General features: G+C 36.5%; 2 long non-coding RNA genes across 2 annotated transcripts; both read right to left on the bottom strand.

Moving 5' to 3' along the window:
- Positions 1–341: 341 nt before the first annotated feature.
- On the bottom strand, positions 342–2,745 carry LOC141622517 (uncharacterized). Its single transcript, XR_012532998.1, has 3 exons — positions 2,572–2,745; positions 2,365–2,473; positions 342–636 (listed from the first exon to the last, which is right to left on the bottom strand). It is a non-coding gene; the product is annotated as an uncharacterized LOC141622517 (long non-coding RNA).
- A 3,993-nt stretch (positions 2,746–6,738) lies between these two features.
- On the bottom strand, positions 6,739–8,879 carry LOC141622510 (uncharacterized). Its single transcript, XR_012532997.1, has 3 exons — positions 8,711–8,879; positions 8,504–8,612; positions 6,739–6,769 (listed from the first exon to the last, which is right to left on the bottom strand). It is a non-coding gene; the product is annotated as an uncharacterized LOC141622510 (long non-coding RNA).
- Between the last annotated feature and the right edge of the window lie 317 nt (positions 8,880–9,196).

Genomic DNA, 9,196 nt, shown 5'->3' with positions numbered 1-9,196 from the left:
TCTTCCCATTGTCAACCAAGCAACCCCTTAGAAGATTATATGATTTCGTGTTGTGTATCCATTGGGTTGTATTTAACAAATCAAAAGCGGAAATAAATTCTTAAGATATGCATTAGATGGGGCATATTCTGCACCCGCTGACCGAGTCAACATATTGACCAAGGTCAAAGCTAAAAGACAACAAGTCAAGAGAAAAACAGCCTAACCGACAAAGCCTGTCGGCCTGTCACTTGGGTCTCGGCTTGGCAACTAGCCGGCCGAGAGGTACTGTGACACCCTTAAATCTAGCCTTAAATAAAAACGTAAATTCTACAGAAAAACTGGTAGGATATGTTTGTAAATGGTTCAACTATTCCAAAAACCTGCAATTTCAAAAAATTTCTAACTAAACCATTCACAACCAATTCCAACTCAAGAAGAGTGTCAAAAACCCTGCAACAACTGATAAACTAATTTACATACATAACTTAAGACGCGGAAATATAAGGATACAAACCAAAAATAGAAAGGGAGACATATGTCCCTTCAAATTATATACAAACCAAAAGTATAAAAGGTTTACTAATAGAATAGCCAAAACTAGGTCCAAGGTTCCTTGCTCACTAGCCGTATGTGACCCCAACTAGCATCAACAACCTGTCAATCGCATTTTATACAAACACGAAAGCCACAATTCAGTGGGGAGTAACTTCGAGTCCTCCCAGCCACGAATCGTCAAAATTAATGTAACATGTAGTGTAACATGTAAACAACTTGATAAACCATTTACTTATCATGTATTCCAACAAATGACCCCTAAACTGACCCAACTAACTATCATGTGAATCATATAACAAATTGTAATCCAAACTCTATCAACCATAGCCGGCTTGCATCTCACCTTCTATGATTCATAGAATCATCAAACAAGAAAGGGCAATATATCAAAGACAGGCATAAGTTCTTAGCACCGTCAATAGTCACTTTGTAACTCAAGTCTATACCACGAGGTAGGGAAGGTAATCGAACCGGTATCTTGGCTCAGCGGTTACTATTAAGAAAACATGGCCAAGAGACAACACAACCCTAGCCTAAAATCAAGCTTGAGACCTAGACATGCGGATACACACCACCGCACCCAAGACTCACAACTTTTTTTAAAACAAAGTGAAGTGAGTACCCTAAGGACACCACCGAAGGGTCGGCTAGTACTTAAGTCGACCCCATACTATCAAAATAAGTACCGAGGTCATGCCCCAACTTGGATAAACATCCACTAGTCAGAACACAAAGGCTATCAAGCGGTGAACATATACTCGTCAAAGACTATAAAGACCTATCTATGATGAAGGCCGAAATACTCACCTAGGACCTAGTCACAGCTAGTCCCAGCTTGAATATTTTAGCCCACACCACACATGACTCACCACACAAGTCAAGTAAGACACCCACTTAATCTTAAGAGGGCAAAAAGTCCTACTTATCAATATAAATTCTAGCATTCTATCATGTGAAAGGCTTATAATGTCTATTTACAGCATACAATCCCAACAGAATCCTCAATAAGTATTCAATACTAACTTCTAATTCTAACAATAGTAACCATATTCAAGGCTTTAGGGGAAAACTAGGGCCATTTCTACAATACAAGTCACTATTAAATTCAATAAGCTATACATGTGAAATAGAGATATAATAAATGGCCTAAAATAAGAAAAAGGCCGATTATCTAATTCATACAACCGAATTTTTACCCGCAACCCTGACCCTGCGACAGTACGGGTCAAATTGCGGTGACCAATCACTCAATTAATCGACATCGCATCATCAAAGGGACTAAGACTCGTTTTGGACAATCAACAAAACATTACAATTATAGCTATAAAATTCATTTTGTAAACTATCCTAACATGTGATAACTATTAATATAAGCACAATTTTTATTCCATTAACATAATTTTTGTTACTAGTATACTTCAATTCAAATTACTACCCTTTTTGTTACTTATACTATTCTAATATTAATTAACCCAAAAAGACCAAGATTGTACGAAAACCCGCGAAACAAGCACGGACCGACCCGGGCCAGCCCCAAGACCGGCCGTGGCTGCCGTGGGCCTGCCGGCTGCTGCCGGACCCGCTGCCGCACCATTTCTCCTCTTTTTATTTCATTTTTATACATTATAAGACCGTCTGAAAATTAATTAATCGTCCCCAATTCAACTTTGATAATTTAAACTAACAAAAGCCATAATTTAAGCTAACAATTGACATGCATGCAACCATCCTAAACATGTGAAAATTACTACACCAACAAAAATCACCAAACATACAAAAATCAAAACCATGTGACGATCTTTCGTCGAGTAACTCGAAATATGTTACCTTAAGCTAGAAAAAGAGCAATTAACACCTTGAAAACCCAAACCCTAACGACACTAGCCGCTATCCTCTACAATATACGAGTCCCCGAACTCGTCTTCCAATCCTTCACCTAAATAAACAATTAAAACACAACAATTAAACATATATACCGAAAATTCCGAAATTTGGTCTTAAAATAACTTAATGAAAACTGAAATTAAATTGTACCAAGTTGTAGATCGCGTCGAGGGGATTCCGGAAAGGTAAATTATGCGAAAAACGGACTAGTAACGAAGAAATTACGTCGATTTTGAGCTTGAAATGTGTTAATGGTGTTTTGTTGGTTTGATGTTGATGATGATGATGCTAAGAACAAAAAAATCAGAAAAAAAGAATAAAGGGGGAGGGTGGTGCGCGTGAAAGGAGAAAGGAAAGGAGAAAAGGAAAGTGCGGGATTTTCAGTCGGGATTTTTACGAGTCGGTTTTGACTTGTTTCAATAATAATTAAATCCGTAAGTCAAATGCAAATTCCGTCAAGTCCAAAGTTTTTAAACACGAGATTACAATAAAATTGAGTATTCATACGACCCATTTCCAATTTCGTTTACCCAACGTTCAAACGAATTGTCATTTTCCCCCCGATACGCCCTTATTTCGAAATAAAAGATTTTACACGGTTTAAACTATTTTTAAACATTTCAAAACTATCAAAATAAATATTTTTCTTCAAAATATAATAAAATTATATTTCTTTGAACTATTTTTACTTTAAATACACTAATGTCAAATTTTACTTGATTAATTAATTATTTTCAAAATATATTAACGGTCCGAAATTTACGGGGCGTTAAAATCACCCCTCCTTTTAAAAAGTTTCGCCCCCGAAACTTAGAAGGAGAAATTATAGTTATAAGAAAATATAGGTATCTTTTCAATGAAACGGTGATACTCTTGTTGATCAGACAAGAACATCCATATTCATATCAAGATATAAAAATATTTCTACACCAATAAATGAGAAAATCCATTATTGGGACGTCTCCAACAACGAGATTTAACATTCACTAATGTTAAAACCATTGAAAATCATAAAAGCCTTTTCAACCTTTTAGTTTAAAATTCTATAGTAAGAATACTATCTTTACTAAATATGATTATACAAGGCTTAGAAACTCGGAACAAAAGTAAGAAAAAGGAATACCTTACGGAAATAAATCAAAATTTCATTTTGAAATCCTTAAAAATAGGTTAGGTTTGCAGAAGTGACATAAACTTTCAAGAATGAATCGAAACTGGTAGCTTGAAATATTTAGAAATTCCCCGAAGTGAAAAGTAACTTAGACCTCATAGGAGCAGGTATGCTAAAAGGATTCAAGCTTAACTAATCAAAAAGAGCTATGATGAATTTTATGGGGTAAGAATTGAAGTCATAAATACAAGGATGTCAAAGATAGAGTTTCATAGGTTACCAACATCAAACTTACGAGAGGAGTATGATGATGTAAGGAAGAGAGATATGAGCGGTAACGCTCATGATCAAGGAAGAAGGGAGATTAGACACCAAGGAAACGCCAGACACTCATATCTCCAATAACAACATCACTCCCAAGAGTCTCCTCCATCGCTTATGTTACTTCTTCCTAACATATTCCCTGGAACAAGATATTTCACTATAAGTGTGATCTCAACGCTCCAAATTCTCAAACATCCTGAAACGACTTTCACAAGCCTAAGGTCAAGACTTCCAACAAAGCTGTATTTGTATCCCACTAGTGTCAACTATGGGTTCCTCAAAAAGTAAACCTTCAATCAAGAGTCCCAATACCATGCTCTAAACTCCAAGAGAAGGTTCCTCAAAAATTCCACAAGGTTCTCATTTCAAAACAAGGTAGTAACATACCAACCTCAAATTATGAAAAATCAATAGGATCTTAAGTTTCTCTATCCTTTTACTTATTAAGGATTCTCAAAAGCAGAACTACACCCAGCTCCAACATTGTCTCATCATCTCAAGCACTCAATGCGACCTCAAGGTCTATAAAACTATAGGATTAACAAATTCTTCTCAACACTAAATCTCTCTAAACTCAAGAACTCTCAAGAGTCAACTAGAATGCCAAATCACATCACCAAACCATTCTGGTCATCAACATCCCCAAGGAGTATTCTTTCAAATTTGATATCCTAAACTTACTTACCATCAAATTCTCAAGGTACAAGGTCATAATTGTAACAACACTTTATCACCTCAGAGTTTCTAAAACCATAAATTGAAATTAGGTTCCTTAGCCTAACAATTGGTGTCATCCATACCATTACCCTTTCTAGTTACCAAAACAAGTGCTAAGACTTCCAAACAATGTAGCTTACTCTCACTCTCACAACATACTTCAAGTAGTAATCAATATCACCCTCTAAAACCAACAAATAATCCCACATTTAACATTTCCCACATGATAACATATACACTATCAAACCCTCATATCCAAAATGATTATGGAAGCCCAACCCAAACTCGGCTACTTAGTCAAACCTATATCCTCAAATCACATCTTACAAACTCTGTAAACATGGTCAACAGGGTACCAACTATACTAAGGAGGTAAGGAGTGATAACGGAATAGAGAAACAGTAAAACATTTCTGAAGGGTGCATGCATCTGACAAGTTAGAAAACTAAGGAGTCAGACCGTAAAGATAACGGTTGACAAAAATAAGAGGTATTCGAGTTAAGAAGATATCTCGGGAAAGAAGAAGATACGTAAAATTTAGCATAAAAACAGGGTTCAACAAACGTTAAAGAGAAGGAAAGGAGAATAGAAGCGGCACAATGAAAGGGTTACCGCTTACCAAACACTCATCAAAGCTTAAGATCGATATGATAAGGTTACACCACTAAGGTGCTCAACAAAGCCCCAAAAGTCTACCAAATCATAGGACTAACAAGGACTCCACAATGGTAGGTATTCCTCAACTCAATTGGTTCTAAGAGCCAAAATCAATTCACCACACAAATTCATTTGTTACCATCCATGTCCCAAAATATCTCCTTTACAACCCTCGTCATTGAACTTCACTTACTATGTCATCCCCAAGTACCATAGCTTGTCTACTCCATCATCTCACCACTTAATACTTCTAGTCTCCGATACCATAAATTGGAATCACATCCTTGAACTCACGAACTACATCGAACAACTTTACACCAAAATTCCCAAATTCAGATATGATTAAAAAGGTCAACAAGGGCTACTCTATACTAGATTTGGTCAACTCAAAAGATTTAACAAACTAACTAATTCCAAAGTACGATACCAAACCATTAAGCAACGTCAATGTCCTGTTGTATTCCTTTCAAGGCCTACAAGGATTAGGACTAACTATCATTCCTTTAATTCTCCATAAGAAACATCGAGACTCTCAAATGAAGTAGCTCAGGTTCATTCCATCTTATGTGCTAAGGTAGTACCTCATGCTCAATCATCTATAACAAACAAGCTCTCAATAGACATAAATCCAAAGGTGTTCCTAAACTCACTAGGCTCTCATATCATGCACAACTAACAAGTCTAACCAAAGGATCCCAAGTTATATTCTCCTATACCACTCAAACCTTAACCAATCAATTTCTCAACTCGTTCACGCCCTCCAAAGTTACATTCTCTCAAAACCGGGTTCTCTTGAACAAGGGGACTATCCTGCGGAATAAAAGGAAGGTGTCCACATGGACTTAATTATAAGAAGAAAACGAACCTAAGATAAATCGGGAGAAAGAATTGAAAGGTAGTTACCAAGGCGAGAGAAGAGGAATTGGAAAGACGAATAAACAACGAGATTGGAAAACTAAGGTAAGATTGCCTTATCTACATCTATTGGAGAGCCATCTTACAAAAGAGAAAATCAATTATTACCTAACAATTAGCAATCACAAACAGACTACCACATAAAATCCTAACTCTACCCATCCTACCCATCTCTCAAATTTATTATTAAAAGGTCAAGTGATTTTAGGTGGGGTGCACAAACGTGCGTCGGGAGCAAATAAGCTCTGATACCAACTGTGACACCCTTAAATCTAGCCTTAAATAAAAACGTAAATTCTACAGAAAAACTGGTAGGATATGTTTGTAAATGGTTCAACTATTCCAAAAACCTGCAATTTCAAAAAATTTCTAACTAAACCATTCACAACCAATTCTAACTCAAGAAGAGTGTCAAAAACCCTGCAACAACTGATAAACTAATTTACATACATAACTTAAGACGCGGAAATATAAGGATACAAACCAAAAATAGAAAGGGAGACATATGTCCCTTCAAATTATATACAAACCAAAAGTATAAAAGGTTTACTAATAGAATAGCCAAAACTAGGTCCAAGGTTCCTTGCTCACTAGTCGTATGTGACCCCAACTAGCATCAACAACCTGTCAATCGCATTTTATACAAACACGAAAGCCACAATTCAGTGGGGAGTAACTTCGAGTCCTCCCAGCCACGAATCGTCAAAATTAATGTAACATGTAGTGTAACATGTAAACAACTTGATAAACCATTTACTTATCATGTATTCTAACAAATGACCCCTAAACTGACCCAACTAACTATCATGTGAATCATATAACAAATTGTAATCCAAACTCTATCAACCATAGCCGGCTTGCATCTCACCTTCTATGATTCATAGAATCATCAAACAAGAAAGGGCAATATATCAAAGACATGCATAAGTTCTTAGCACCGTCAATAGTCACTTTGTAACTCAAGTCTATACCACGAGGTAGGGAAGGTAATCGAACCGGTATCTTGGCTCAGCGGTTACTATTAAGAAAACATGGCCAAGAGACAACACAACCCTAGCCTAAAATCTGCACAGACCTAGATATGCGGATACACACCACCGCACCCAAGACTCACAACTTTTTTTAAAACAAAGTGAAGTGAGTACCCTAAGGACACCACCGAAGGGTCGGCTAGTACTTAAGCTGACCCCATACTATCAAAATAAGTACCTGAGGTCATGCCCCAACTTGGATAAACATCCACTAGTCAGGAACACAAAGGCTATCAAGCAGTGAACATATACTCGTCAAAGACTATAAAGACCTATCTATGATGAAGGCCGAAATACTCACCTAGGACCTAGTCACAGCTAGTCCCAGCTTGAATATTTTAGCCCACACCACACATGACTCACCACACAAGTCATGTAAGACACCCACTTAATCTTAAGAGGGCAAAAAGTCCTACTTATCAATATAAATTCTAGCATTCTATCATGTGAAAGGCTTATAATGTCTATTTACAGCATACAATCCCAACAGAATCCTCAATAAGTATTCAATACTAACTTCTAATTCTAACAATAGTAACCATATTCAAGGCTTTAGGGGAAAACTAGGGCCATTTCTACAATACAAGTCACTATTAAATTCAATAAGCTATACATGTGAAATAGAGATATAATAAATGGCCTAAAATAAGAAAAAGGCCGATTATCTAATTCATACAACCGAATTTTTACCCGCAACCCCAGCCCTGCGACAGGTACGGGTCAAATTGCGGCTAACCAATCACTCAATTAACTGACATCGCATCAGTCAAAGGGACTAAGGCTCAGTTTTCGGCACAATCAACAAAACATTACAATTATAGCTATAAAATTCATTTTGTAAACTATCCTAACATGTGATAACTATTAATATAAGCACAATTTTTATTCCATTAACATAATTTTTGTTACTAGTATACTTCAATTCAAATTACTACCCTTTTTGTTACTTATACTATTCTAATATTAATTAACCCAAAAAGACCAAGATTGTACGAAAACCCGCGAAACAAGCACGGACCGACCCGGGCCAGCCCCAAGACCGGCCGTGGCTGCCGTGGGCCTGCCGGCTGCTGCCGGACCCGCTGCCGCACCATTTCTCCTCTTTTTATTTCATTTTTATACATTATAAGACCGTCTGAAAATTAATTAATCGTCCCCAATTCAACTTTGATAATTTAAACTAACAAAAGGCATAATTTAAGCTAACAATTGACATGCATGCAACCATCCTAAACATGTGAAAATTACTACACCAACAAAAATCACCAAACATACAAAAATCAAAACCATGTGACGATCTTTCGTCGAGTAACTCGAAATATGTTACCTTAAGCTAGAAAAAGAGCAATTAACACCTTGAAAACCCAAACCCTAACGACACTAGCCGCTATCCTCTACAATATACGAGTCCCCGAACTCGTCTTCCAATCCTTCACCTAAATAAACAATTAAAACACAACAATTAAACATATATACCGAAAATTCCGAAATTTGGTCTTAAAATAACTTAATGAAAACTGAAATTAAATTGTACCAAGTTGTAGATCGCGTCGAGGGGATTCCGGAAAGGTAAATTATGCGAAAAACGGACTAGTAACGAAGAAATTACGTCGATTTTGAGCTTGAAATGTGTTAATGGTGTTTTGTTGGTTTGATGTTGATGATGATGATGCTAAGAACAAAAAAATCAGAAAAAAAGAATAAAGGGGGAGGGTGGTGCGCGTGAAAGGAGAAAGGAAAGGAGAAAAGGAAAGTGCGGGATTTTCAGTCGGGATTTTTACGAGTCGGTTTTGACTTGTTTCAATAATAATTAAATCCGTAAGTCAAATACAAATTCCGTCAAGTCCAAAGTTTTTAAACACGAGATTACAATAAAATTGAGTATTCATACGACCCATTTCCAATTTCGTTTACCCAACGTTCAAACGAATTGTCATTTTCCCCCCGATACGCCCTTATTTCGAAATAAAAGATTTTACACGGTTTAAATTATTTTTAAACATTTCAAAACTATCAAAAT

The sequence above is a fragment of the Silene latifolia genome, chromosome X, assembly GCF_048544455.1.
Source record: "Silene latifolia isolate original U9 population chromosome X, ASM4854445v1, whole genome shotgun sequence".
Classification (NCBI taxonomy): domain Eukaryota; kingdom Viridiplantae; phylum Streptophyta; class Magnoliopsida; order Caryophyllales; family Caryophyllaceae; genus Silene; species Silene latifolia.
Note: the sequence above shows the minus strand (reverse complement) of the source record. Positions and strands in the feature narration are given on the sequence as shown.